The sequence below is a fragment of the Stenella coeruleoalba genome (assembly GCF_951394435.1).
Source record: "Stenella coeruleoalba genome assembly, chromosome: X".
NCBI lineage: Eukaryota > Metazoa > Chordata > Mammalia > Artiodactyla > Delphinidae > Stenella > Stenella coeruleoalba.
In genome coordinates this window covers 2,481,573-2,509,511 of record NC_137152.1, presented here as the reverse complement: position 1 = coordinate 2,509,511, position 27,939 = coordinate 2,481,573, and the positions used below count along the sequence as shown (strand labels likewise).

At 40.2% G+C, this 27,939-nt stretch overlaps 1 long non-coding RNA gene across 3 annotated transcripts in view; it reads right to left on the bottom strand.

Moving 5' to 3' along the window:
- Positions 1-27,939, bottom strand: part of LOC307179974 — a 247,619-nt gene that overhangs the window by 75,152 nt on the left and 144,528 nt on the right. For all 3 annotated transcript variants that reach the window (XR_013825625.1, XR_013825626.1, XR_013825627.1), the window contains exon 3: positions 9,622-9,758. This is a non-coding gene — a long non-coding RNA (uncharacterized lncRNA). The remainder of the gene's footprint in view (positions 1-9,621; positions 9,759-27,939) is intronic.

Below are 27,939 nucleotides of genomic sequence, written 5' to 3'. Positions count from 1 at the left end.
AGATCTGCGCCTCATCGTGGCCCCTTACGAGATCAGGAAGGAGCCTCATCTTTTCAGGAGTCGTCTGGCTGCTGCTGGGAGAATGTTGTTCTTTATGGTTCAGCAGCTGTTCCTGCTGACAGGGCAGACTGGGTCCATGCCTAACGCAGACATACAATGTGGAGGAGACCAAAGGGCAGAAGAATTGGTTTCATGTTTCAATGTTTCTTGTCTGGCCATAAACTATGAACGTTATGTCACAGACGCACTGCCTGGGCTGTAGGTATTCAACGGGCACCAGCTTCCTGAACCGCAGGCTCACCTCGGTGCTGGGCTTCTACCGCACACACTGGGGCTTGGGCCCCCGGGGAACCGCAGCAGGCCTAGCGCCTGGCCATAGACTGAGGAAATCCCGTCTCATCAGTGGGTCCTCTCCTGGGGTGGGGGTGGGGGGCCACGTCCTCCAGTTCACCACAAGCCCCCAAGCATGCCCGGTGGGCGGCTCTTCCTGGAGAGATTAGCCCTGGATTTCAGCAGGATTCACTGAGCCGGACCCTTACAATGTGTTCACATCTCTCTAAGTACGTTCTAGTGGACTAGCTCCTTTAGAAAAGGCTTCCCTTCTCTGTGAAGGGGTGAGTCCATCAGGGGCTGTAGCTCTCTTTTTCCTTCTCCCACTATCTCTCCTCCTCCCATTTCCATTCTGCATATTTTTCTAAAAGGGATTTTTTTATTTCAAATTGGAGTATCGCTGATGAACCATGTTGTGTTAGTTTCAGGTGTACAGCAAAGGGATACATGTGACTACACACAGACATGTATCTATTCTTTTTCAAATGCTTTCCCGTTTAGGTTATTACAGAATAGTGAGCAGAGTTCCCTGTGCTCTACAGGAGGTCCTTGTGGGTTCTCCATGTTTAATAGAGCAGTGTGTACATGTCACTCCCAAACTCCCAATCTATCCCTGTCCCCTCCCCCCCTCCAACCCCAGGTAACCAGAAGTTGGTTCTCTAAGTCTGTCTCTTTGTTTTGTAAATAAGTTCAAGGGATTGTTTATTTGACTTGCCTGTTCCCGTCCTTATAAACAAGCTCCTGGCATTTGCTATCTATATAGAAGGGAAGAAGGGCTTATCTCTCTTGCTTACAAAAAGCCGCAGGGCACTTTGCTTTTTGTGTGGAAGCTTGTTTTGTTTATCTTTTCTACTGCACACAGGCTGGGTGTCTGAGGCTAACCTTTTATCTTTCAATACTGCCTTGGACTGCAGTGTATTTGCACACTTTTGATGCTTTGCTTTTCAATGCAGGCTTTCATACTAAGCAGCGAGTCTCAGCGGAAACACTTCGGCTTCAAGCAGTTTTCTCCCTGTGCACTTTCCTTGTAGTTTTATTCACCATGGTCCCCCTGTTTCCAGCACTGAGCGAAAACTGCCCACCCTGGCCAGGCACCATAGCAACGACTGGCATGAGTTCTCTTAGAACAGGAGGTCCTGGTAAGGAACACGGAATTGACAAGCTACCACCAACCGGAAGAATTTGGGAAAGGGCAAAAGGAGAGAGGAGTCCATAGGTCCTACCAACCTCCCGGAATCCTTCTCGGGGATCCACCTTGGCTGACCGACACGCGCACCATCAGGAAGGACCCTGAGTCAGAACGATTGGCCAGAGGCAACCCGGAAACTAACCCCATCACCATAAAACCCGAGACCGCGAGCCAGTTCTCCTGGGTCCCCTCACCCTCCGGCTCTCCACCCAGGAGCCCCGTCCCAATAGAGTCTCTTGCTTTGCCAGCACGTGTGTCTCTCCTCGGACGATTCATTTCCTAGTGTTAGACAAGAGCCTGCTCTCGGGCCCTGGAAGGGATCCCCCTTCCTGCAACAGATCTGTTGATACATCTTTACAGATCCAATAACATCAGAGTTACGCTCCAATACAACGTATTGGAGAAGCTGCTGGAAATGGACAGATCCATGTTCTGCTTTATCCCATGATTAACTTAAAAAGAAAATGATTCTCCCATGGTAATAAGTATCTTTCTGAATATCTAAGAAGGTAGAGGAAGCAAGTAATAAGTTTACATCAAAAGGATTAAGCCAGAGGAAGTGCATACCCATCCCTTAGGGTCACTCTCATTAACGTACTTTTGAATACAAGGAAGGACTGTTGCCTCAGGTCTCAAGAAGGAACAAACACCTCAACCCAAGGTCTAAAGGTCCCTTAACCCTCTTGCGTCTCTTCTTTGCTCAAGTTCACCTTCCAAATCCCATGTATGTGCTTCTGCTGGTTGGCATACGGGACACATGGAGAAACTTATCCTCGGGGGGTTCAGGATGTCCTGACTCTATAGAAGAAGGAAGTCATCTAGGAAGGGCTTGGGTTCATTGACGAATAAACCAGTTGGCAGCATCTTCCTTGGAACCTTCCTTGGGCTTCTCACTTCCTTACGTACTTTCTTTCCACAGATGAACCCCAAACAGCAACAGCCAAACCCACAAGCATCCCTGCCACTTGAGAATGATCGAAATCTCATGAGTCAGGACTTCCCTGGTGGTCCAGTGGTAAAGAATCCACCTTCCAATGCAGGGGACGCGTGGTTTGATCCCTGGTCGGGGAACTCAGATCCCACATGCCGCGGGGCAACTAAGCCCGCGCACGTCAACTAGAGAGAAGCCCGCGTGCCACAAACTACAGAGCCCACGCGCTCTGGACCCCGAGGGCCGCAACTAGAGAGAGAAAACCCACACGCCACAACTAGAGAAAAGCCCGCGCACCACAACGAAGATCCCGTGTGCCGCAATTAAGATGCAGCCGAAAATTTTAAAAATACAAATAAATAAATAAATACTAAAAAAAAAAAAAAAAAGGAATGGCCACAAAGAATGGGCCGAAACAGTTTTCCACTGCAATATTTTAAAAAAAAAATCTCTTGAGTCACTGGAAACATCTCTGGATTTTTTCCGTTCCTTCTCTGGTTAAGTCACAACCTCACATTCACATCCCCAGGGAAGTAAGTGAGGAGGTTATTTTACCAACTGCCTATGCCAACCCTGTAGCCAACTCTCTTTCTCAGTCAGCAGACCCCAAATGACTTGCTTTCTTTCAATGGCACAGTTTCTGTTATTATATTTATTTATTTAATAAATTTATTTTATTATTAATAATAAATTTATTAATAATTAATAATTTATTTTAAATAATAATTTAAATTTATTGTGTTTATTAATAAATCTATTTATTTATTAATATTTATATATTATTTATTTCTGTTATAAATAAAACAGTTCACTGTTTCAATGGCACAGTAAGAAACAAGCACCACATTGCTCAACCCCGGTATTCCTTGAGCCTATTAAAGTGGTTTCTTGTAGCTGGATTTCTTGTAGCTCGTGTGGATTGCCAATCACTGTCTCCTCTAAATACTGTACTGCGATGAATAATTTAAGGGACTATCAACACAGCATCCAAGTATCAGTTCAAATAAAAGTAAACCCCCCAAGAGAGACAAATACCATATGACCCCACTTACATGTGGAATCTAAAATATGACACAAATGAACTGACCTGCAAAACACAAACAGACTCACAGACAGAACGAAACTGTGGTTGCCAAGGGGGATGGGGGAGGGAAGGAGTGGGAGGCTGGGGTGAGCAGATGCAAACTATTATATATAGGATGGATACACAACAAGGTCCTATGGTAGAGCACAGGGAACTACATTCAGTATCCTGTAATAAACCATCGTGGAAAAGAATATATAAAAAAAAGAATGTCTATAGGCGTGTAACTGAGTCACTTTGCTGTACAGCAGAGACTGACACAGCATTGGAAATCAACTGTACCTCGACAAAAAAAAAATTAAATTAAAAAAATAATAAATAAGCCACCCCAAATTCCCTTAACCTTCATAGCCTATTACCTGCAACCATTTCAAGAACCTATTGGTTCGCAAGAGGGAAGACATATGGGAACATATGTTTATGTATGACTGATTCACTTTGTTATAAAGCAGAAACTAACACACCATTGTAAAGCAATTATACCCCAATAAAGATGTTAAAAAAAAAAAAAAAGAACCTCTTGGTGAGGGCTCTTCATTGACCACGGAATACGCTGAACATACTTTATGTACAAAGATTTAACTGATGAACAATTTTCTAGCTTCACCGTTTTTCTCAAACAGAGGAACCCAATGTCAAGCCATCCCTTGAAAGAAATACTGGACTGGCCACGTGGGACCATTCCTCTGCCAGCTGTAGAGCCTCAGAACGACACAGTAGGATTGATGCCTAGAGCTCAGGGAAGTATCTGGTCTACCTCACAGACGCCTCAAAGGAGGGTTGAGAATGCCTCAAAGCAAAACAAACAAAAACAGAAACAAACACAAGACCCTAGAACCTGGCCTGAGACCCACACAGCTTCGGGGTTTCTATGATAACTAATACTATCTGGCAAAGTTTTATCAAGAACACCAAGGACACAACTTGAAAAGATACTGGAAAATGCAGGAGAGTGTTTCAGATTTGCCGTATCAAATCTGTAGTAGTCAAGATTTAATTATTTAGATCTGCAGAACGATGGAGGGCATCTGATTAGATAAGTATTTCCTATATATTGATATATAGCTCACCCTGTGTGAGCCTGTGTGTATAACTGTTGAATTCAGACTACTGAGTTCATATAACACTGTATGGATGTACGCACATATCTATGTATTTATAATATATTTAATACACACATATAATACATGCATTTATCATGTTAAAAAAAAAGTGCCACTGGGCTTCCCTGGTGGCACAGTGGTTGAGAGTCCGCCTGCCGATGCAGGGGACGCGGGTTCGTGCCCCGATCCGGGAGGATCCCACATGCCGCGGAGTGGCTGGGCCCGTGAGCCATGGCCGCTGAGCCTGCACACGTCCGGAGCCTGTGCTCCGCCACACGGGAGAGGCCACAACAGTGAGAGGCCCTCGTACCGCAAAAAAAAAAAAAAAAAAAAAAAGAGCCATTGAAAGTGACCAAGAAAATCAATATTCAGAATGTTTGAATAAATCTTTGGCCTAAAGATTTTTAACTCTATGGTTCTTTAATGCTCCCTGGCGTGATTTCAAGACCTTGAGTCTGGAGTAATTCCACAGTTACGGTACATACTCATGAAAGCAATAACACACAGTCCCAGCAGAAATTCACTGCCTAACTGTTAGGAACATACTCCATTTAATCGACTTTCAAAATTATACTTTGATAAATACTGTTTTGCCTACTAATCAGGAAACCCATGTAAAAGTCACCTTAAGCTGTTCGTCAATCTCTCTGTCATATATTCCACATTCAGTGAATTTTAGCAGTGACGACTGATTCTAAAATTTTTGCTGTTTTCATCCTTGGTAGTTTATGTTTACTATCCTGTCATTCATAATGTGCATCTTGGTCTGGAGGTATTTTCTAGGGCTATCTCATGACATTTCCCATTATGTCTTTCCCTTATGTTTCAACTAATGCTCTTTAAACGTGCTTTAAAGTAAGATGCGTGAACGGGAAGGGGGAGTGATATTAGCAATTTTTCTGATGGAATGCTTTCGGCTGAGTTTTTAAGGATTGATTAATTCCCTCAAATTCCATAAAAACCCATGTGAAATGTGAAGTTGTCAGGTGCAAACTAGAGCGTGGCTATCTCAGCCCAAATCTTTCCAGCAGGAACGCTTAAGAAGCAGGAGGATATAATGCATCGCAAAGGGGTCCTTTGTTAATGGACTACATCGGACGCAGCAGGGCTGGAGAGCGTGCGATCACTTTATATTCTGCTCGGCAGAAAGAAAAGAACATTCTGTATTCAGCAACGCTCTTTGTCCAAAAGTAATTGTGTCTCCAAAACGTAAGTGAGGTTTTCGGGCTTGTAAAATGTGACACGCATTATGACTAGCATTTAGGGGAACGGGGCATGGTGTAGTTTCACTAAAAATACATCAATTCGTCTCAGTTATCCTCCCCAGTCTTTGCAGGCTATGCAGCTTTGTCTTTCTTTTGTTTGGCTAACGTTGAACACTGTCTTAGGCAAAATATTTTTTAAAGAATTTACTTGCATATCTTTACAAGGACATGAGATGCTTTTTTAAACAATTTTTTAAAAATTTTATATTGGAGCAGAGTTAACAGTGTTGTGTTAGTTTCAGGTGCACAGCACAGTGATTCAGTTATACGTAGACATGTATCTATTCTTTTTCAAATTCTTTTCCCATTTAGGTTATAGAATACCGAGCAGAGTTCCTTGCCGCTAGAGATGCCCTTTTGCAGCTAGTTATTTCCTTGTTTTTTTACGGGGAAAGTAGATAAATTCCCTGTATTATTCTTTTTTTTTTTTTTTTTTTTTTTTTTGCGGTACGCGGGCCTCTCGCTGTTGTGGCCTCTCCCGTTGCGGAGCACAGGCTCCGGACACGCTGGCTCAGCGGCCATGGCTCACGGGCCCAGCCGCTCTGCGGCATGTGGGATCTTCCCGGACCGGGGCACGCACCCACGTCCCCTGCATCGGCAGGTGGACTCTCAACCGCTGCACCACCAGAGAAGCCCCCCCTGTATTATTCTTACTTCCACAAAAAATAGGTATTTTATATAATTCTTCCATTTATTCAAATATACAGCAAGTATATATAGACACAAATATACATCTATGAGTATATGTATGTACATATGTTTACTTCTCAAAGACATACAGTATGCATGCGTGTTTCTCTATCTGCATATACAGACATACACACAGATATATGTTATCTGTCCCTGTCTATAATGTGTATGCGTGTGTCTGAAATCAAAAAGCATATACTAATATTCCAATATATACCAATAACTGTACGACCTTTGGTTGGCAACATTCCAACCCTCACATTCCACATGTCTAAACACGAGTGGAAAGGTTAACATCCATCTTCCATTAAATACGAAAAATAATTTCAAAAATCAGTTAAAAACCACTTTTTTTTTTCCCAGGCGGGCGTGTTCAAATGAAAGAGGGGTGTGAATGTTTCTGAAGCTTGATAACAATTTATGGTCGGCTCTCCATACCAGGTGAACATAGCCTGTAAGACACCTAGTTTCAAAGATTAGAGGGGATATATGTATACGTATAGCTCATTCACTTCTTGGTACAGCAGAAACTAACACAACACTGTAAAGCAACAACACTCCAATTTAAAAAAAGAAAGATATTGTTCAGATACTGTAGGCACCTGTCATCATATCCCTGGGATCTCGTATTAAATATGCACCATAAATCAGATATATTAAAAATGAGGCAGAACATTCTGCCTTTATTGTGATAAGAGTGGAGGTCCTTGATGTTTGCCCCCCAAATATGATAATAACAATAATAGTCATCATCATTGTCTCTCAGCCACTGGCTTCACCTTGTACTGGTCAATTTCGCTCCCCTTTGTGGCTGTTTACTCCCGACATGATCTGTATTTCACGCGGTAAAGGCGTAGAAACCACATCTGCTAAGCTTCCTGATTACCTAATTTTCAAACTCAATGAACAGCAAATAATTGCCAATGATGTTCCCCCTTCTTGGAACATCTTTCCTCATCTTCGGTCATCAGCATTCTCGGTGTCTTCAAAGCAAAGCTGAAATGCTGTTATTTCATGAACTGTATCGTTTCTTTTCCTCCTTCCCAGGAGAGAAGTCACGCTTTCCTTGTTTCCTTCACTATCCTACTCTGTCTGAAGGACTCTATACATAGAAAGAATTAGGAAACGCTCCCTTATCACCCATGTTGAGAGGATTATTCATGTCTAATGAAGATGATTTGGGTTTTTTTCTTTTTAATTGCAAGCGGCAGTTACGCAAGATGTGTTCTACCTGTTGTCTTTGAAGCCTGCAAAATGAACACCATTTATCTCAATATGCCTTATAATAGAGCTGTTTATGCTCGTGTCGTTCTCCCTACCTGATAATGAATTCTAGGGAACAGCGACTACTTTTATTCATCATTTTATCCGTGACAGCCTCTCGCATAATTCAGCTGCAGGCCCTTCATAAATGTTGCATCGAATTTCTTTCCCCTGCAGATCTCACGCTCCCTTATCCGAGAAGGTATTTAACGCACACAGAAAATATATATTCTTTCTTTTCTATCTCCATGTTTCTGGCAACCTTCACAATCATACCCTACAGAAGAACAGCGTCTGGGGGTTTTGCATTTAGAGTTAACTTGTCTTAATGTATTTTGAGTTAGCCCAACCATCCCCAAAGAGTCTTTTCTTTTTTTTATGAGTGTCTTTTAAAATGGCAATGCCTGCTACCACTAGACACAGAAACACAAGTTCCCAAGGGTCGGTAAGGAGGGGCTTCAGACCCTTCCATATTGGGAGGAGAGAGAAGGCAGCTTCACTGGTGGTGAGTCCAGCACCATGATAAACACTTCTCTATCCAATACGGCAAACCAGTGCTGGATGTCAGTCTGTTCAATATACTCAGGTTTTGCATATCATTTGCTTGAAAACATGGTTGCGTTGATGAGAATGTGTCTGCACCCACTCTTGCAGACCAGAACATTACCGAACAGGGGATTATGGTTCAGCGATACGGCATTCTGCAGACATAAATCAAGAGTTGCCAGATACAACACAGGATGCCCAGTTACATCTGAATCTTAGATAATGTGTTTTTTTTAGGGGAAAAAAAAATTCCCCCATATTGCATGGACACTCTTTCTTTTATTATTGTTATTTTTTATTGAAGTACAGTTGATTTACAATATTGTGCCAATCTCCGCTGTACAGCAAAATGACTCCGTTTTACACATAAAGACTTTCTTTTCTTAATATTCTTTTCCATTAGGGTTTATCCCAGGAGAGTGGACATAGTTCCCTGTGCTCTACAGTAGGACCTTGTTGTTTATCCATTCTACATATAATATTAATAGTTTGCATCTGCTAAGCCCAAACTCTCAATCCCTCCCTCCCCCAAGCCCCTCCCCCTTGGCAACCACATGTCTGTTCTCTACGTCTGTGTGGACACTCATATTAAACATATGCTCTGTAGATATAAGCAACATTTCTTAAATTTGAATCCACCTCCCCAATTCTTTTTCTATCCCTCTGGTTCTCTTCCTTCATACTTTATGATGTGAAGTTAAAATGTTTATCGACTGTATTTACTGAAAAAAAAAAATGTATGCTCTTCTATACTTGACATAAGAAACTTCTAAATGTTCTAATTTGGGAAAGAAACACACTTTTGCTCTTTTTTCTATGATTTTTCTCACACAGTACAAAAGCAACAAAAAAATTTACATCAAAACACGTCACGGTTTGTGGGAAACCCAAATTGCAAATAACCTGAATCTGTATCTTTTTATGAAATAAAAACTTGATACTTACTGTTAAAAGAAAAATGCACTGTGTATCTGAAAAGCAAATTTAACTGGGATCCTTATGGCACTGTTATTTGCTAAAACTGGCAGTGTGACAAAAGGCACTGCTTAAAATGTTTTTGGACTGACTGTGCGAATGAACAAAATACTGAAGAGATGAAGGCTTTAGAGCCATCTAACGGGAAGATACAATGACCACCACGCAAGCACACCTTAAAAAAGAAACACAGCACACTCTATTAAAATATTTCTAAAATGTACAACTTTCACCATAAATCTTACCTGGTTTCCAATTTCAGCATCTTTAAAGAATTTGGAAGTGGCTGTTCTCTGCATGATCTTTTAAAAGTTCAATCAGTCCTCAGGCTTTCTTTCTTCAGGCTAAATTATCTCAATTCTTTGATCATTCTCTTCGTGACCTGTTAAATATTTTAAAATAATGGTTTTCATTAATATACAAAATGGATGCTACAGAAAAATTAGAGAAAGACCTGCTGGCTTAATGACTCCTTGGACAAGAAAGGCTCTTTCTGTGCTATTTAATTATGCCTCTTACCTTCTGATCAGAAGAGCATCTATGAATGATGTTAAGAATTTAGCATATTAATGAACCCAGCCCATATGCTTGGAAGTTATGAGAGTCACTGCTGGAGTTTTGTGTAGAATAACGGTCTCTGAAGATAAATATGTCTGGCAGCCTTTGGATAACACAGCCCTGGGTTTTTATTAATCTCACAACTGTGTCATTCAGATGTTCTCAATTTGGATAGGTTTAGACATCTCAAAGAAAATACTACTTCTGTTTCTTTATTGAAAGAAAGTGGAAGTCAGATAAAAGGGATGGTAGCCACAAAGTCTCAGGAGTTCAGCAGAATTACACAACAGCTGTGGAATGCTAATGCCACATCACAAGTAACTCTTGAAGGTAATTCTGCTAAGGGGTCTGGGAGCTTCTAGCAGGAAAAGGTCTAATTAGTCCAGCTAACGTGGATGATTAAGTAAAGGCTTCTCTGGAATGAATTCTAAAACTATTAACTTTTTCTGGCAAAAGAAAAAAAAAAGGATAATAGCAGAGGGAAAATATGTGGAATATGATATATGGATAAAAGAATAAACTTGACATCTCTTACATTTCTCTGAGTTGACCAGTATAAAGACTATTTTTTAAAATATTAGTTTTAAAGATTTATGTTACTGAAATATACTTGATTTACAATGTTGTGTTAGTTTCTGGTGCACAGCAAAGTGATTCAGTTATCCATATATATACATTCTTTTTCATATTCTTTTCCAAGATGGTTTATCACAAGATGCTGAATGGAGTTCCCCGTGCTCTACAGTAAGACCTTGTTGTTTATCCTTTCTATATATAATAGCTTACATCTGCTAATCACAAACTCCCAATCCTTCCCTCCCCCATTTCCCCCCCTCCCCCTTGGCAACCACAAGTCTGTTCTACGTCCTGAGTCTGTTTCTGTCTCGTGGATAATTTCACTTGCATGATATTTTAGATTCCATGTATAAGTGATATCATACGATATTTGTATAAAGAGTATTTTAGACAGTGATGTTCAGGTTGTGTAAGCTGGTAATCATGACTGTTCTTACAATCATGGAGGGATTACTCTTTCTGCAACATTACTGGTGATTTCTAACCAAGATTCACTGTGGGGTACAGAAAGAAACCAGCACCTAACACACCTGAATAGAATGCTCACCAAAGGCCAAGGGCCCAGTTCTTTAAAAGTGAGATACTGGATGCAAGAGGAACAGGAACCATCTCCAGATGTCGATTCTGCCTACAGTCATACATACATGCAATGCAAACCTATAAAAATATATACAAACTACAGAGACTTCCCTGGTGGTCCCGTGGTTAAGACTCCATGCTCCCAATGCAGGGTGCATGGGTTCGATCGCTGGTTGCAGAACAAAGATCCCACATGTTGCATGGCACGACCTAAAAAAATATGTATCTATCTATCTGTCTATCTATCTATCTATCTACAAACTACATTTATGGACCTTGGGAAGATGATATTAACATGTATATGGAAAAATGGGTAAAAATAACTAGAAATACACTGAAAAAAATCAGCTTTGAGAGAGGAATAACCTTATCAGACATTTAAAAATTAATACAGTGTCTCTATTGTTAAAAGTGGTTAAAAAAAAAAGAGATAAGTATGTTTTGGGACTTCCCTGATGGTCCAATGGTTAGGACTCCAAGGTTCCACTGCAGGGGGCAGGGTTTCCATCACTGGTCAGGCAAACAAGATCCCGCAAGCAGCACGGTGTAGCCAAAAAGAAACAAATACATAAAAGTGATGTGGCTTTGTTTCTAATAGATAAATAAGTAGAGTACAAGAGAAACTTCACAACTAGACCCAAATCCATATGGGGATGTACGTTAAAAAGATGTCATCTCTGATACTATACATAGAGAATCCTAAAAATGCCACCAGAAAACTACTAGAGCTAATCCATGAATGTGGTAAAGTTGTAAGATACAAAATTAATGCACAGAAATCTCTTGCATTCCTATACACTAATGATGAAAAATCTGAAAGAGAAATTAAGGAAACACTCCCATTTACCACTGCAACAAAAAGAATAAAATACCTAGGAACAAACCTACCTAGGGAGACAAAAGACCTGTATGCAGAAAACTATAAGACACTGATGAAAGAAATTAAACATGACACCAACAGATGGAGAGATATACCATGTTTTGGATTGGAAGAATCAATACTGTGAACATGACTATACTACCCAAAGCCATCTACAGATCCAATGCAATCCCTATCAAATTACCAACGGCATCTTTTACTGAACTAGAACAAATCACCTTAAAATTTGTATGGAGACACAAAAGACCCCGAATAGCCAAAGCAATCTTGAGAATGAAAAACGGAGCTGGAGGAATCAGGTTCTCTGACTTCAGACTATACTACAAAGCTACAGTAATGAAGACAATATGGTACTGGCACAAAAACAGAACTATAGATCAATGGAACAAGATAGAAAGCCCAGAGGTAAACCCATGCACCTATGGTCAACTAATCTATGACAAAGGAGGCAAGGATATACAATGGAGAAAAGACAGTCTCTTCAATAAGTGGTGCTGGGGAAACTGGACAGCTACATGTAAAGGAATGAAATTAGAACACTCCCTAACACCATACACAAAAATAAACTCAAAATGGATTAAAGACCTAAATGTAAGACCAGACTCTATAAAACTCTTAGAGAAAAACATAGGAACAACACTCTTTGACATAAATCACAGCAAGTTCTTTTTTGATCCACCTCCTAGAGTAATGGAAATAAAAACAAAAATAAACAAATGGGACCTAATGAAACTGCAAAGCTTTTGCACAGCAAAGGAAACCATAAACAAGACAAAAAGACAACCCTCAGATTCGGAGAAAATATTTGCAAATGAATCAACGGACAAAGGATCAATCTCCAAAATATATAAACAGTTCATGCAGCTCAATATTAAAGAAACAAACAACCCAATCCAAAAATGGGCAGACGACCTAAATAGACATTTCTCAAAGAAGACATACAGATGGTCAAGAAGCACATGAAAAGCTGCTCAACATCACTAATTATTAGAGAAATGCAAATCACAACTACAATGAGGTATCACCTCACAACAGTTAGAATGGGCATCATCAGAAAATCTACAAACAACAAATGCTGGAGAGGGTGCGGAGAAAAGCAAACCCTCCTGTTGGTGGGAATGTAAACTGATACAGCCACTATGGAGAACAGTATGGAGGTTCCTTAAAAAACTAAAAGTAGAATTACCATATGATGCAGCAATCCCACTACTGGGCATATACCCAGACACACGCACCCCAATGTTCACTGCAGCACTATTTACAATAGCCAGGTCATGGAAGCAACCTAAGTGTCCATTGACAGACGAATGGATAAAGAAGTTGTGGTATACGGGGCGAGAGAGAGTCATGGACATATACACACTAACAAACGTAGTAAGGTGGATAGCTAGTGGGAAGCAGCCACATGGCACAGGGATATTGGCTCGGTGCTTTGTGCCAGCCTGGAGGGGTGGGATAGGGAGGGTGGGAGGGAGGGAGACACAAGAGGGAAGAGATATGGGAACATATGTATATGTATAACTGATTCACTTTGTTAAAAAGCAGAAACTAACACACTGTTGTAAAGCAATTATACCCCAATAAAGATGTTAAAAAAAAAAAAAAAGAAGTTGTGGTATATATATAGAATGGAATATTACTCAGCCATAAAAAGGAACGAAATTGAGTCGTTTGTTGAGACATGGATGGATCTAGAGACTGTCATACAGAGTGAAGTAAGTCAGAAAGAGAAAAACAAATATTGTATATTAACACATGTATGTGGAACCTAGAAAAATGGTACAGATGAACCGGTTTGCAGGGCAGAAGTTGAGACACAGATGTAGAGAACAAACGTGTGGACACCAAGGGGGGGAAACCACGGTGGGGTGGGGATGGTGGTGTGCTGAATTGGGCGATTGGGATTGACATGTATACACTGATGTGTATAAAATTGATGACTAATAAGAGCCTGCAGTATAAAAGAAACAAACAAACAAACAAAATCAACTAATACGAAACTTTCTTTGGCTTATTTGTATGGAAATATGTTAATAGAAATGTTCCAGACATTACATGAAATTTCTTAAAATCTTATGTGTTCTGGTATAATGTTATAAGTCATAATTCTAGTTATTACTTTAAAATGTATATCTCAGAAATAACTAAATTTCCTTGTCAATTGCATTATTATGAACTTTCCTCAAATCTTGAACCGTGGTCATTTTTAAGTCTTTGTCATTTACAGACAGTTCTGGGTGTACTCTGATGCTCTTGCAAAAATGTTCCTATAAAAGGGTTTCATTTCAAGGAATTCATGGAAAAGACTGTGACAAGTTCAGGTTTCCAGTAACTGACCATACTGCTGAACTGAATGAATAAGCATTTTCAGAACTCTAACGGAAAACTGACGAATTCATAAAAGTGCTAACAAAAGATCAAGATGAAAAAAAAAATTAATTACGTGGGACTGAGTGAACTGATGAGGATGATTATAATTTTTGTGACTTTCTGTTTGAATAAAAAAAAAAAATCCCACAAGGACTCAGAGGCAAAAAATATACAAATCAATTTACACTGCAAAGTAAAGGAGCTGTTACAGTGAAGGATTGCTGGACTAAATGTCACTATTATGACGTAGTGTGAGTGTGCTTCATGTTTGGTAACTGCAGTCATTGTTGCTTTTGTTGTGGCCATCCGTTTCCAATGCTTGGTGTCAGTTTATTTATCTCTTGTAAAAATAAAATACAGTGTGTGTGTGTGAAAAAAAAAGATGTCATCTCAAATTACTGGATACAGGTTTACTTCTTACTAAATAGTGTCGGGGTAACTGCTAGACACTTGCAAAAAAAAAAAAAAAAATCACATCAGATATGTACTTCACATCCAAGGGAAGAATAAACTCCAAATGGGAAAACTGCATGTTAAATAAAAATACTAGTACTAAAAAATAGCTTGCGTGAATTCCTTTTCACAATTCTGATTCAAAGTCCAGATGCATTACACATATTTTTTAAAAGGCTGACTACATTAAAAACATTTTTTTCAATGGCAGGAAAACACTTTAAGTCAAAGGCAATTGAGAAAAATAGAGAAAATATTTACAACACACATCATACCTTCAGGGCTGAATACGCCAATATTTAAAGATGTTTCTTTACATTGAGAAGAAAAAACTAAAAACCACCCAGCAAATCCAAACCAAGGGGCATTCTCAAAATAAATACATCAGCTAGCATCACAAGAGACAAAACTCAGCAATCATGACAGACCAAAGGAGATAAAAGACTCATGACAACTAAAAATGAAGTGGGACCCTGGACTGTAATCCTGCAGGAGAAAATATATGATCTTTTGTTTTTGTTCTTCCCAAAGGGGAACCATTAGTGGGGCAGGTGGCAAAATTTGTATAAGGTCTGTAGGTTACATAATAGTCTTGAAGCACTGTTAATGTCCTGATTTTGATCACTGTACTGATGATATATAAGAGAATGTCCATATTTTTTAAAATACATACAGAAGTATTTAGGAATAAATGAAGATTATGTTTGCAACTTGCTGTCTGACACTTATAAAATAAAATTAGACTCACACATGCACTTATAGGAAAAGGTATAAGATTAAGAAGACATAACTCCCTTTCCCCCTCCTCAGAGAGAGAGAGAACTGTCCAGATAGAAAACAAGAAAATGTTCTTATAAACAGTAGGAGGGTGAGGGGTGTGTGTGTGTGTGTGTGTGTATGTGTTAGTAGCCTAGGACATATACAATAAGTCTAATATATATGTATATAAACATATAAACATGTCTATAAAAGCATATTTATTATGTACATATAGATAAAATAATTTCCCCCAGAATTATAGAAATGTTTGAAATGTAAAAATAAGTGTTCCAAGAAATGTTCAGTCACAGGAAAACAAAAGTCCCACTTCCCTGGATTAAAAGTTGTAAAAACTTCTAGAAAGAAAAGATCTAAGAATTTATGAAAATCAGGTTGACATCATACTTCTCCTCAGCAACACTGGTACCTAGAAGACTAGCTAGAAGCTATGAAGCTAGGAATCAAAGTCTTCAATCAGGTGGAGAGGGGGAAAAAATATTTTTAACCCAGAAATTTTGTAAGAAGCCGAACGTTCAAGGATGAAGGCAAAATAAATACTTTTTTTAAAATATAAGAATCCAGAATTTTTACCTTACCTCCTCCCATACATGGTTTCTGAATTGTGAAAGTGATTATTCAGGAAAGTTTCCATTAGCATGAAAACAAATAGGAGAAATACTAGGACAGGTCATCAAGAAATGGCACGAGGCAAACCAAAAGAGACGCCTCAGAAGAAACCAACCCTGCCAAAATCTTGATCTAGGACTTCCGGCTTGCAGAACCGTGGGAAATCTGGGTCTCAGTAGGAACATCCATGACCTGTTCCAGAAAAATCAGACCGCTAGAAGTCAGTGAAGCTCAAGAGATTGGTTCGAGATGGCCGAGTAGAAGGACATGCGCTCACGCCCTCTTGTGAGAACACCAGAATCACAACTAGCTGCTGAACAATCGTCGACAGGAAGACACCGGAACTCACCAGAAAAGATACCCCACATCCAAGGACAAAGGAGAAACCACAGTGAGACAGTAGGAGGGGCGCAATCACAATAAAGTCAAATCCTATAACTTCTGGGTGGGTGACTCACACACTGGAGAACTTACACCACAGAAGTCCACCCACTGGCGTGAAGGTCCTGAGCCCCACGTCAGGCTTCCCAACCTGGGGGTCCAGCAACGGGAGGAGGAATTCCTAGAGAATCAGACTTTGAAGGCTAGTGGGAATTGACTGTAGGACTTTGACAGGACTGGGGGAAACAGAGACTCCACTCTTGGAGGGCACACACAAGGTAGTGTGCGCATTGGGACCCAGGGGAAGGAGCAGTGACCCCATAGGAGACTGAACCAGACCTACCTGCTAGTGTTGGAGGGTCTCCTGCAGAGGCGGGGGTGGAGGCTGTGGCTCACCATGGGGACAAGGACACTGGCAGCAGAAGTTCTGGGAAGTACTCCTTGGCGTGACCCGCCCAGAGCCCACCATCAGCCCCACCAAAGAGCCAGTTAGGCTCCAGTGTTGGGTCACCTCAAGCCAAACAACCATCAGGGAGGGAACGCAGCCCCACCCACCGGCAGATAAGCAGATTAAAGTTTTACTGAGCTCTGCCCACCAGAGCAATACCCAGCTCTACCCACCATCACCAGTGTCTCCCATCAGGAAGCTTGCCCAAGCCTCTTAGATAGCCTCATCCACCAGAGGGCAGACAGCAGAAGCAAGAAGAACTACAGTCCTGCAGCCTGTGGAACAAAAACCACATTCACAGAAACACAGACAAAATGAAAGGCAGAGGATCATGTACCAGATGAAGGAACAAAATAAAACCCCAGAAAAATAACTAAATGAAGTGGAGATAGGCAACCTGCCAGAAAAAGAATTCACAATAATGATAGTGAAGATGATCCAGGACCACGGAAAAAGAATGGAGGCAAAGATTGAGAAGATGCAAGCAATGTTTAACAAAGGCCTAGAAAAATGAAAGAAGAAACAGAGATGAACAATACAGTAACTGAAATGAAAACTACACTAGAAGGAATCAATAGCAGAATAACCGAGGCAGAAGAACGGATAAGTGATCTGGAAGACAGAAGGGTGGAATTCACTGCCATGGAACAAAATGAAGAAAATAAATGAAGACAGCCTAAGAGACCTCTGGAACAGCATTAAACACATCAACATTCGCATTATAGGGGTCCCAGAAGGAGAAGAGAGAGAGAAAGGACCCAAGAAAATATTTGAAGAGATTATAGTAAAAAACTTCCCTAACATGGGAAAGAAAATAGCCATCCAAGTCCAGGAAGTGCAGCGAGTCCCAGGCAGGATAAACCCAAGGAGAAACATGCCGAGACACATAGTAATCTAACTGACAAAAATTAAAGACAAAGAAAAATTATTAAAAGCGACAAGGGAAAAACGACAACATACAAGCGAACTCCCATAAGGTTAACAGCTGATTTTTCAGCAGAAACTCTACAAGCCAGAAGGGAGTAGCGTGATATATTTAAAGTGATAAAAGGGAAAAACCTACAACCAAGATTACTCTATCCGGCAAGGATCTCATTCAGATTCAAAGGAGAAATCAGAAGCTTTACAGACAAGCAAAAGCTAAGAGAATTCAGCATCACCAAACCAATTCTACAGCAAATGCTAATGGAACTTCTCTAAGTGGGAAACACAAGAGAAGAAAAAGACCTAAAAAAACAAATCCAAAACAATTAAGAAAATGGTAACAGGAACATACATATAGATAATTACCTTAAATGTGAATGGATTAAATGCTCCAACCAAAAGACATAGACTGGCTGAATGGCTAAAAAAACAGGACCCGTATATATGCTGTCTACAAGAGACACACTTCAGACCTAGGGACACATACACACTGAAAGTGAGGGGATGGAAAAAGATATTCCACGCAAATGGAAATCAAAAGAAAGCTGGAGGAGCAACACTCATATCAGATAAAATAGACCTTAAAATAAAGAATGTTACAAGAGACAAGGAAGGACACTACATAATGATCAAGGTGTCAATCCACGAAGAAGATATAACAATTGTAAATATTTATGTACCCAACATAGGAGCACCTCAATACATAAGGCAAATGCTAACAGCTATAAAAGAGGAAATCGACAGTAACACAATAATAGTGGGGGACGTTAACACCTCACTTACACCAATGGACAGATCATCCAGACAGAAAATTAATAAGGAAACACAAGCTTTAAATGACACAGGAGACCAGATAGATTTAATTGCTATTTATAGGACATGCCATCCGAAAACAGCACTTTACACTTTCTTCTGAAGTGCACATGGAACATTCTCCAGGATAAATCATATCTTGGGTCACAAATCAAGCCTCAGTAAATTAAAATTGAAATCATATCAACTATCTTTTCCGACCACAATACTATGAGATTAGAAATAATTTATAGGGAAAAAAGCATAAAAAGCAGAAACACATGGAGGCTAAACAATACGTTACTACATAACCAAGAGATCACTCAAGAAATATTAAAGGAAATTTAAAAATACCTACAGACAAATGACAACAAAAACACGATGATCCAAAACCTATGGGATGTAGCAAAAGCAGTTCTAAGAGGGAAGTTTGTAGCAATACAATCCTACGTCAAGAAACAAGAAAAATCTCAAATAAAGAATCTAACCTCACACCTAAAGGAACTAGAGACAGAAAAACAACCAAAACCCAAAGTTAGTAGAAGGAAAGAAATCATAAAGATCAGAGCAGAAATAAATTAAATAGAAACAAAGAAAACAATAGCAAAGATCAATAAAACTAAAAGCTGGTTCTTTGAGAAGATAAACAAAATTGATAAACCATTAGCCAGACTCATCAAGAAAAAGAGGGAGAGGACTCAAATCAATAAAATAAGAAATGAAAAAGGAGAAGTTACAACAGACACTGCAGAAATACGAAGCATCATAAGACACCACTACAAGCAACTCTATGCCAATAAAGTGGACAACCTGCAAGAAATGGACAAATTTTTAGAAAGCTATTTCCAACACTGAACGAGGAAGAAACAGAAAATATGAGCAGACCAATCACAAGTAATGAAATTGAAACTGTGATTAAAAATCTTCCAACAAACAAACGCCCAGGACCAGATGGCTTCACAGGTGAATTCTATCAAGCATTTAGAGAAGAGCTAACACCCACCCTTCTCAAACTCTTCCAAAATATAGCAGAGGGAGGAACACTCCCAAAGTCATTCTACAAGGCCACCATTACCCTGATACCAAAACCAGACAAAGATACTACAAAAAAAGAAAATTGCAGACCAATATCACTAAAGAATATAGATGCAAAAATCCTCAACAAAATACTAGCAAACAGAATCCAACAACACATTAAAAGGATCATATACCATGATCAAGTGGGATTTATCCCAGGGATGCAAGGATTCTTCAATACATGCAAATCAATCAGTGTGATACCCCATATTAACAAATTGAAGAATAAAACCCATATGATCACGTCAATAGGTGCAGGAAAAGCTTTTGACAAAATTCAACACCCATTTATGATAAAAACTCTCCAGAAAGTGGGCATAGGGGGAACCTACCTCAACATAATAAAGGCCATATACGACAAACCCACAGCAAACATCATTCTCAATGGTGAAAAACTGAAAGCATTTCCTCTAAAATCTGAAACAAGATGTCCACTCTTGCCACTATTATTCAACATAGTTTTGGAAGTCCTAGCCACAGCAATCAGAGAAGAAAAAGGAATAGAAATTAAAAAGAAGAAGTAAAACTGTCAGTGTTTGCAGATGACGTGATACTATATATAGAGAATCCTAAAGATGCCACCAGAAAACTGCTAGAGCTAATCAATTAATTTGGTAAAGTTGTAGGATGCAAAATTAATGCACAGAAATCTCTTGCATTCCTATACACTAACAACGAAAGATCAGAAGGAGAAATTAATGAGACAGTTCCATTCACCACTGCAACAAAAAGAATAAAATACCTAGGAATAAACCTATCTAAGGAGACAAAAGACCTGTATGCAGAAAACTATAAGAGACTGATGAAAGAAATTAACGAGGATACAAACAGATGGAGAGATATACCATGTTCTTGGATTGGAAGAATCAACATTGTGAAAATGAGTATAATACCCTATGCAATCTACAGATTCAATGCAATCCCTATCAAATTACCAATGGCATTTTTTACAGAACTAGAACAAAAAGTCTTAAAATTCGTATGGAGACATAAAAGACCCCGAATAGCCAAAGCAAACTTGAGGGAAAGAAATGGCTCCCAGACTTCAGACTATACTACAAAGCTACAGTAATCAAGACAGTATGGTACTGGCACAGAAACAGAAATATAGATCAATGGAACAGGATAGAAAGCCCAGAGATAATCCCATGCACATATGGTCACCTTATCTTTGATAAAGAAGGCAAGAACATACAATAGAGAAAAGACAGTCTCTTCAATAAGTGGTGCTGGGAAAACTGGCCAGCTACATGTAAAAGAATAAAATTAGAACGCCCCCTAACACCATACACAAAATAAACTCAAAATGGATTAAAGACCTAAATGTAAGGCCAGACACTATAAAACTCTTAGAGGAAAACATAGGCAGAAAACTCTGACATAAATCACAGCAAGCTCTTTTTTGATCCGCCTCCTAGAGAAATGGAAATAAAAACAAAAATAAACAAATGGGACCTAATGAAACTTAAAAGCTTTTGCACAGCGAAGGAAACTGTAAATAGGACGAAAAGACAACCCTCAGAATGGGAGAAAATATTTGCGAACAAGTCAAGGGAGAAAGGATTAATCTCCAAAATATATAAACAGCTCATGCAGCTCAATATTAAAAAAACAAACAACCCAATCGAAATATGGGCAGAAGACCTAAATAGACATTTCACCAAAGAAGACACACAGATGGCCAAGAGGCACATGAAAAGCTGCTCAACATCACTAATTATTAGAGAAATGCAAATCAAAACTGCAATGAGGTGTCACCTCACACCAGTTAGAATGGGCATCATCAGAAAATCTACAAACAACAAATGCTGGAGAGGGTGTGGAGAAAAGGGAACCCTCTTACACTGTTGGTGAGAATGTAAACTTATACAATCAGTATGGAGAACAGTATGGAGATTCCTTAACAAGCTAAAAATAGAATTACCATATGATCCAGCAATCCCACTACTGGGCATATACCCTGAGAAAATCATAATTCAAAAAGACACATGCACCCCAATGTTCACTGCAGCACTATTTACAATGGCCAGGTTATGGAAGCAACCTAAGTGTTCATCGACAGACGAATGGATAAAGAAGATGTGGTACATATATACAATGGAATATTACTCAGCCATAAAAAGGAACAAAACTGGGTCATTTGTAGAGACATGGATGGACCTAGAGACTGTCATACAGAGTGAAGTAAGTCAGAAAGAGAAAAACAAATATCTATATTAATGCATTAATGCATTAATGTATGTGGAATCTAGTAAAATGGTACAGATGAACCAGTTTGCAAGGCCGAAATAGAGACACAGATGTAGAGGACAAATGGACACCGGAGGGGGGGAAAGCAGGGGTGGGGTGGTGGTGGTGTGATGAACTGGGAGATTGGGATTGACATATATACACTAATATGTATAAAATAGATAACTAATAAGAACCTGCCGTATTTAAAAAAAGTAAAAAAAAAAAAAGGCACCAGATCAGAAGAGTTAAGACCTAAAAAATCATTTTTACAGAGAATCCAACAGACTTTGACACTTGGAAATGTGTTTCTTTAGCAACAAAGTTTCAGTGAGGTAGGAGTACATTTCCATCTCCATAAATCCAATTAAAATGTTTAAATGAATAATATTTACATACTCTCCAAATACATTTTTATTGAGTTAGAACTTTTTTGGAATTCAACCAACCATGAAGCCCAAAGACTTAATTACATTATGGAAACTTGAAAATGTAACAGTGTCCTTAGAAAAACAAAAATTGGAAGGAAGATGAAGAGGTGTACTAATTTCCTCACATCTTAGGGCAAAACATCATCAGAATCAAGATTCTGATGCATGTACACTACTTAAGTTTATTTGTGGAGGGTGAAATGTTAATTACTAAACAAAAATTCGAACTGTTTAATTAAGTTTGCCATTGGAGAATGGGGTATTTTTTGATTTTTGTTTTTAATAAGAGAATTTTAATGAATTTCCATGGAGGCTGGAATAATATTCATATTCCGATTGGAAACAGCATGGGGTATAAATGAAATATGCATTCACGTGGGTAATCCTCATAACCTAAAAACACCTGTAATTAATTGGAAAACAGAGTGTCTCCTGCTGGGAATGGATACTAGTACAGCATCTAAGAATGCTGAGCGGAGGAGATAAATCTCTTAGCTAAGTGGCAGTGGGCAGGTTACCTAAACTTGCTATTGTATGACAGCACATAATATAATGATGACTTAGTCGCTACATTTTTCCTTTCCTTTTTTTTTTATTATCGTGAGAACATTTAATATGAGATCTACCCTCAACAAATTTTTAAATGCATAAAATGTCACCTCATGCATGTTAGAATGGCTTTTATGCAAGAGAGGGAGGGAGGGGAGGAGGAAAAAAGAGAGGGGGGAGGAAGGGGGGGAAGAAGGAAGGAAAAAAGGAAGGAAGGAGGGAAGGAAGGAAGGAAGGAAGGAAGGAAGGAAGGAAGGAAGGAAGGAAGGAAGGAAACTTGTTTGTGAGGATGTAGAGAAACTGGAACCTGTGTGCACTCTTAGTGGGAACGTAAAATGGTGCAACTACTATGGAGAACAGGATGGATATTCCTCAAAAAATTAAAACCATACGATGCAGTGACACTACCTTTCCCTCTGAGCCTCACTGAGGTATAACTGACAAATACAATTGTATATATTTAAGGTGTACAACATGATTTGATACATGTATACACTGTGCGACGACCACCATCAAGTGAATCAACACGTCCAACCACCATCACCTCCCATCCACTGACATCACCTTGATCTATGCTAAGTCACTATCTTTTGCAGCATCTCTGTAAATGTCAACCCAGTGAAAAATAACAACAACTTCTGAATAATGTTATGAAATAACTCTGACCTCGCATTCCCCCCAAATGGGTCTCAGTGACCCCCAGGGCTCTATATACAGATGACACTGTGAGGACCACTGTTCTGCAGGAAAACCTATTTAGGAACAAAACGTGCCTTGAAATCCTACTGCAAAAATTACTACAGGAAACAGGGCACTTTGCTGATGATGGAATAGAAGAATTTTTTCGAGACAGAAAAAGTATATTTTATCTTCTGGATCTGTTGTCTCACTGAGGAACGCATCTCATTTATCCAAAAACTATGTCTTCACTGGCGAACTTGGGCTGGAGATACATCTTCTGGGGTTACTCAGCGGGGAAACAACAAGCCTGAGGGAAACTGGGGGTTGCTGATAAAAAGAAGGGGCTTCTTTCCTCAAAGTGGCTCTAGTTTGTAGGAAAACCCCATGACATGTGTTTGCCGGGCAGAAACAGGTTTGTAACTCAATATAAAGTGAGATACAAGTTATGTTCTGACACGCAAGCGAAACTGTTTCTGCAGGTAAAGCCACGATCACACATAATCCCCAAAGACATTTTCATGGACCATCTGGGAATTTCTAATCACAGCCCAGATTACGTTACCCAAATTCTCTTCCTTTTGAAAACATCCAAGAAATGTCATGTTTAAACGAGGGGAGCAACATGCATCATCTCTTTCTATTTATGCAAGAGACCCGCTCCAGGGATTGCCCACAGCCCAGTGGAGGTTATTATCGGTATAGTTGCCATTGCTTTTTGGTTATTTTCATTTGGGGCTGTCCTTAGCTCATGATTCGTATCTAAGCTGAATAATAATTAGACATCTTGGAGTTTCATTTCTACCACTCCTCTTCAAGAAATGCTTCAAATTTGTTCAACATGTTTTCCAGAATCCATACTTTTTCTGTTTTCTCCTCCCCCTCTTTTCTCCTCGCTTTGACTCCCCCAGTGTGAAGTATGTATTCCAATGGCAAGCTGACCTACTGTTGCCTTTCCCGACGCCCAGACATTTTTCCATTACTGCTCAAAGCCTAGCGTTTCTAAATTAGATCTTCCATGAAAAAAAAATGTCCCTGTGGGTGTGAGCCAGAGGCAGATCTGTGTGAATGTTCCTAGCACTGATCCTAGGACACTGCAGTTATCAGAAGACATGTAGGGTTCGGGTGATGTGTCCAGAGAAGCAAGGAGAGAATTCCTTCAATATCCCACCTATATTTCTAGTCAATTTAAAGTGAACTGCAGAATTTGCAAAACAGAGTTTTAATGACCCTCCTTTACAAATGCAAATGTTTGACCTGCCTCCGGCTAAACACAAAGTCACTGACTTAAGACACAGCAAGTGTCTATGGTCATTCAGCAGTTTTCTAGACAGGAAGATCCCCTGGGGGTGGAACATCTTGTGCTAGGGCCCTCAATGAACCCCAGAACGCTGATTCTCCCAAATACCAAGGGAAATAGGGCCAGAGTCAGAACCATGACAAAATCAACCTTCAGGTGTGAGATTTGTCCTGAAGTAATTATCAGTGAACAAATGCAGAAACTGCGAATGATGGAGACTTAACAGTGAGCACATTTACATACAACATGTGCTACATGTTTTCTTAAAGGTGGAATTAATTTGCAGGCAGGCATAAACCCATCTGCATACTAATAACTAAAATGACTCTGTGCCCTTCTCTTAACGAGGAATGAACTTTCTTTGCGTAACAAACATTATAGGTCCCTCATCCACTCTTTTCCTTGGACTGAGGCAATCAGGACCCTCCATCTCGGGCATGGATTGCTTTCCCTGGATTTATGGGATCATGGTCACCCACCTCCGTCATCAGCTAGTTTTCCTAGCTTAAGGTGATCACTCCAGACCCCATCTCGGTCAACTGTTTTCCCTGTACTAGAGCCATCATGGAAGACAATCTCGGTCACCGACTGGTTTCCCTGAACTGAAAAATCCCGGCTCCCATCAGCTGCCTCAGTCCTTACCTGAGATCACAGCCCCCCACTGGCCATCTCTGTCATTTGTCACTGTCATTTGTCACTTGTTCCCCTGGACTGATGGGATCTCAACCCAACATCTCTGTGTCCCACTGCTTTTCCTGGGTGTAGAAGACCACGGCTGCCCATCGGCCGGCTGGGTCACGAAGGACTCACCTTGGACATGGAAGATGGTGGCCGTCCATCTTTTAACCAAAAAAATGTGATATATTCATGGAGCAACGGACGCACATGGCTAATAGGCTTCCATGACATGGAAATAAGTGGGAACGGTGTCTGGACCAAGTATATATGGTATTTACTCAGCAGGCCAGCTTAGTATATACCCAGTGATGTCTCAAGATGGAGCTGGATTTATTTAAGGCTGGGAGCAGGGCATCATTATCAATGTCAGATCTTGAATTCTTTGCGCGCTGCAGCTGTCTCCCAAAGAATTCTCCAGCTCATCTAACAAACGGCATGGCAACATATGTTTAGCCTCATGCAAATGTCAACTTTCGAACCCTTCCAAGTCACACAAGCCTTTATTCCCCAATCAGTGAAGGAACAATGAAAAATTAGGATGTCAGTAGCAGTTATGAAGGTTGGATAAAATGGAAAAAATACCCGTCAGCAGCTACACAGGCCAATGAACAGAGTGTGAGTCCTGGATGCACCAGTATTTCTTTCTTCTTTTTTTTTGCGGTACGCGGGCCTCTCACTGTTGTGGCCTCTCCCGTTCCGGAGCACGGGCTCTGGACGCGCAGGCTCAGTGGCCATGGCTCACGGGCCCAGCCGCTCCGCGGCATGTGGGATCCTCCCGGACCGGGGCGCGAACCCGTGTACCCTGCATCGGCAGGCGGACTCTCAACCACTGCGCCACCAGGGAAGCCCGTATTTATTTCTTTAATGCAAGAACCAGAAGATACACATAAAGTGAAAAGTTGGGTGCTGAAAATATTCCTTAGCCCAAATAAAGAATGTTTAGTCCAAGCTGCCTCAATTTAATTCTCATTAAATTGCAGAACAATGTAATCAAATGCTTGTAATTACGTGGAGACATCAATACACCTTCTCATCTGAAAAGATGATTGCAAAGAAGTTCCTACAACTATACCTACATTCAAAGTAATGCGGGACTTCCCTGGTGGCACAGTGGTTAAGATTCTGCGCTCCCAATGCAGCGGGCCCCAGGGTTCGATCCCTGGCCAGGGAACTAGACCCCCCATGCATGCCGCAACTAAGAGTTCGCATGCCACAACTAAGGAGCCCTCGAGCCGCCACTAAGGAGCCAAACTGCCACGACTAAGACCCAGCGCAACCAAATAAATAATAGTTTTACAAAAAGGAATCTACACAAAAAAACAACAAAAAAAGACAAAGTAATGTAGAACCAGAAATCTTTGGAGAGCAGAGAGGTTTATCTGTAATTAAAAGCATTTCATATTTTGATAAGGTTTTTATAATACCTGATACAATGGGGTAAAAATCCAGGCGTTCATTTTTGTTTCAAATTTTTGATCCACCGACGATGTTGACCTATTATTCTATGCTTCAGAATGCAATCATCCCTTTCTCTTTTTTAAAAAAAATGCACGAATTAAAAGAATCTAGGCGGCGGCAGCCGGGGCTCGGCTTGGGCTCTGCGGGCAGGCGGGTGGACAAGGTGGCGAGCGGGTGGGAGATTACCTCTACTATGAGAATTCCTCTAGCAATCGGTACCTCATCAGAAGGACAGAAGAACTCAACGAGACTGCAACTGGCAACGGGGACGCAAAAGTAGTGTGTTTTTACAGACGACGAGATATTTCCAACACGCTTATAATGCTTACAGACAAGCACGCTAAACAAACTGAGGAAGAATCTGAAACAACAATTGAGGCTGACTTGACCGATACAAGCAGAAACATCAGTTGAAACATAGGGCGCTCCTTTTGTCACGCCAACACGAATCTCTGCCTGCAACACATATCAAGTTAGGATTCCAGAACAGCATCATCATCACCACCATCATCACCATTACTGCTCCGTAGAAGACGGGCTGCAACCAGAGTTTGTCCTGAACGTTTCTTGCTTTCAGTGATGCCAAGTTGCTTCTACACTGTCTCCTGCCCTCCAAAATGAGGAGCTTTCTTAGTTGAAAAAGTAGCTATAGCAGCTGTTAAAAATCTTGGGTTTTATGTATAATTTCATAGGTTCTTCATAAGTATAACTGTTAGGTTCTTCAAGTCTAGAAGCTCCTTAGAAGGTCCTTTTTTTCCTTCTTCCTGACTGCTGCGGGACACAGGACTCAATAGCCCGTTAGACTTTGAAGCTTGC